We start from the raw sequence: 3,682 nt of genomic DNA, 5'->3' as shown, positions 1-3,682 counted from the left end.
AGGTTCTCCTAGGTTTTCTGAGTTTGATTATAAATGCTGGAGGTTTGTTAACCATAATGATAATGAGAAGGATGACAGAGTAAAGGTAGTAGTGATTATAGAACAAAGCAGGGTATAAATATGTATCAATAATAGCTACTAGATGCCATGTCACAAGCTTCCTGTACGCTCTCCTGTTCAATCATCCTAACTGGGAAATTTTAGTGTCCATATTTTATGAATAAGAAACTGAGGCACAGAGAGGTTATATGACTTGCAAAAGGTCACATAGATAGTTTGTAATAGGGCTGTAGTTTCAGCTCAAATCTGACTTCAGAGTCCATGCCTTTAACTACCACACTATTCTACCTCCTAAAAAATAATTTAAACTAACTGGGCCCATTGATGTCTCATTTTTAATCAAGCAATAGTTTTCTAGGGATGGGAAAGTTTGGGGCAGGTGGGAGAAGGATGGGGGGGTGATATGGAGGAAGGCCCTGTGACGTGGGGGAGAGGCCAGCCAACTGGTCGCCTCTAAACAAGGGGACCTAATAAGGTGGCAGACTGAGGCCAGATTACCTTAATCAAAACATAAATAGCTTTAGATTTAACATTACATCTTAGAAATTGAATTTGAATTTTACTGTCTTTTCTAAGAGCAGTTTTATTTTTGACTAACAATGCCATCTCACTGATTTCTAAAATAGTTTTATGTTGCCTGCAAGTTATTTAAAGCAAGTTTCAAGGCCAAAGAAGATTTTTAATGTAATTTCAAGTTGGCAGGCATTGAGGCTTAATGGAAAGCACCCAGGGGCTGGATGGGCCTCAGGAAACCTGGGTTGTAGTCCCAAACTTGTTGTTTAGGCCTGTGTAGGCCTCCAGAATCCTCACTGCATGTTCAAACAAGATTTTATTTGCGTTTTTTACAGGCCTCAACTCCAGGTCCAGCCCTGTTTGTTGGGTGGAGGGGGCTGAGAGGTTTTGGTTCTGTGCTAATTGCTGCAGGTCATTGCTCAGGGCAGCTGAGAAGGGCAGAGGCATCAGCGTCTTGTCTTCTGACTTCTGCTTGCCTGAGTCACGGGCAGCTCCAGCAATTTGTCCCCTCAATCCCTGGGGACCTCCAGAAGCTAGGCCTGGAGTGACTGGAGACAACTTTGGTCCCAACCTGCCCAATCCCCAAATGAGGAAAGACTGACATAGGACCACAGATTGTGAGAGCAGAAGCCAGATCTCTGGCTCTGATATCAGACACACTGGCCATGGACCCATTAAACTGAATAAAAATCCCCAGAGATACTGGCCTAAAAACAGACACATAGATGAATGGAATAGAATAGAGAAACCAGAAATAAACCCACACATATGTGTGGTCAATTAATTTACAATCAAGGAGCCAAGAATATACAATGGGGAAAAGACAGCCAGTCTCTTCAATAAATGGTGTTGGGAAAACTGGACAGTCACATGCAAAAGAATAAAACTCAACCACTATCTCACACCACACACAAAAATTAACTCAAGGGAATTAAAAACTTGAATGTTAGACATGAAACCATGAAAATCCTAGAAGAAAAAATAGGCAGTAAGCTCCCTGACATCGGTTCTGGTGATGATTTTTTGAATCTGACACCTAAAGCAAATGCAACAAAAGCAAAAGTAAACAAGTGGGACTACATCAAACTAAAAAGCTTCTGCACAGTAAAGGAAACTATCAACAAAGTGAAAAGGCAACCTACATAGTGAGAGAAAATATTTGCAAATCATATATCTGATAAGGGGCTAATATCCAAAATATATAAAGAACTCATACAACTCAACATCAAAAAAACACACAATATGGTTAAAAAATGGGCAGATCTGAAAGGACATTTTTCCCAAATAAGACATACAGGTGGCCAACATGTACATGAAAAGATGCTCAGTATCACTAATCATCAGGGAAATGCAAATCAAAACCACAATGAGATACCATCTCACACCTGTCAGAATGACTATTATCAAAATGACAAGAAATAGCAAGTGCTGGTGAGGATGTGGAGAAAAGGGAACCCTTGAGAACTGTTACTGGGAATGTATATTGGTGCAGTCACTATGGAAAACAGTGTGGCGGTTCCTCAAAAAATTAAAAATAGAACTACCATATGATCTGGCAATTCCACTTCTGGATATTATCTAAAGAAAACAAAAACACTAACTTGCAAAGGTATCTGCATCCCCATGTTCATTGCTCTACTATCTACAAGAGCCAAGATGTGGAAACAACCTAAGTGTCCATTGATGAATGCATGGATAAAGAAACTGTGGTGTAAATATACAATGGAATATTATTCATTGTAAAAAAAGAATGAGATCTTGCCATTTATGGCAACATGGATGGGCCTTGAGGGTATTATGCTAAGGGAAATAAGTAAGACAGAGTAAGACAAATACTGTGTGATCTCTCATATGTGGGATATTAAAAAACAAAGAAACAAATAAAAACAAGCTCATAGATACAAAGAACTGATTAGTGGTTGCCAGAGGTGGGGGATGGAAGGGGGGGAAATGGGGGAAGGGGGTCAACAATAACAACCAAAATATCAATTAAAAAAAGAAAAAGAATCTCCAGAGAGCTTGTTATAATAACAAAACAGATTCCCAAGGGCTGCCAAGCTGGACTTTCTGAATCAGATTATCCAGGAGTGGGGCCTTGGACATTTTAACAAACTCCCCAGGGTATTCTTATGGATAGCAGTCAGGGCTAATCACTCCACTTATCCTAGGGAAACTTAGGCCCAAAGAGGCCTTGAGCCAGTCATCAGCAGAACCAAAATCAGAATTAGGTCTTCTGACCCACAGTTAGATATTCTTTGCACCCCAAGACCAGAAACCTACAGGACCCAAAGAACTGCACATAACTTATTTGTTTTAATTTTCTTAAACTCAAAGTTACTAATGCCCATAGTTTAAAGAATCAAATATAGGTCATTTTACACAGCATATATGAAGACAGTTCCTCGCCTATGCAACTCCATCTGCCCCTCCCCACAAGGAACCACTTTCAACTCTTTTAGCTGATTCTTTTGGTATTGAAGGAAACCAGACTGTCACCCCAAAATATGCCTCTTTGACATAATTATTTTGAGCTGAAGGCAATTAAGAAGCAGCAAATGCAGGAAAAGCTCTCTCTACCCTTCCCCTCTTTTCTGCTTAAAGGCAGGATATAAATTCTCCTTTTCTGGAGACAGATTCTTGTCAGCCCAGAAATGTACCAGGGGAGCCTACAAACCAACCTTACTCCATTAGCTCCCTCCCATATATTTACCTTCCCACAGTTTGCCATCCTTGGAAGCCTAAAACTGTTTTCCTGGGCTTCCCTGGTGGCGCAGTGGTTGAGAGTCCGCCTGCCGATGCAGGGGACACGGGTTTGTGCCCCGGTCCAGGAAGATCCCACATGCTGTGGAGCGGATGGGCCCATGAGCCATGGCCACTGAGCCATGGCCGCTGAGCCTGCACGTCTGGAGCCTGTGCTCTGCGACGGGAGAGGCCCCAATAGTGACAGGCCCACGTACCGCAAAAAAAAAAACAACAAAAAAAAACTGTTTTCCTTTGTCCTATCATTTCTCTACAAATTTATTGTTCTTTGTTGAAGATGCTATATAAGCCAGAGTTCTAAACTGCTACTTTGAGATACTTTTCATTTAAGTTTCTCAGGCATGATGTG

The sequence above is a fragment of the Orcinus orca genome, chromosome 2 (genome assembly GCF_937001465.1).
Source record: "Orcinus orca chromosome 2, mOrcOrc1.1, whole genome shotgun sequence".
NCBI lineage: Eukaryota > Metazoa > Chordata > Mammalia > Artiodactyla > Delphinidae > Orcinus > Orcinus orca.
This window is presented reverse-complemented; position numbering follows the sequence as displayed.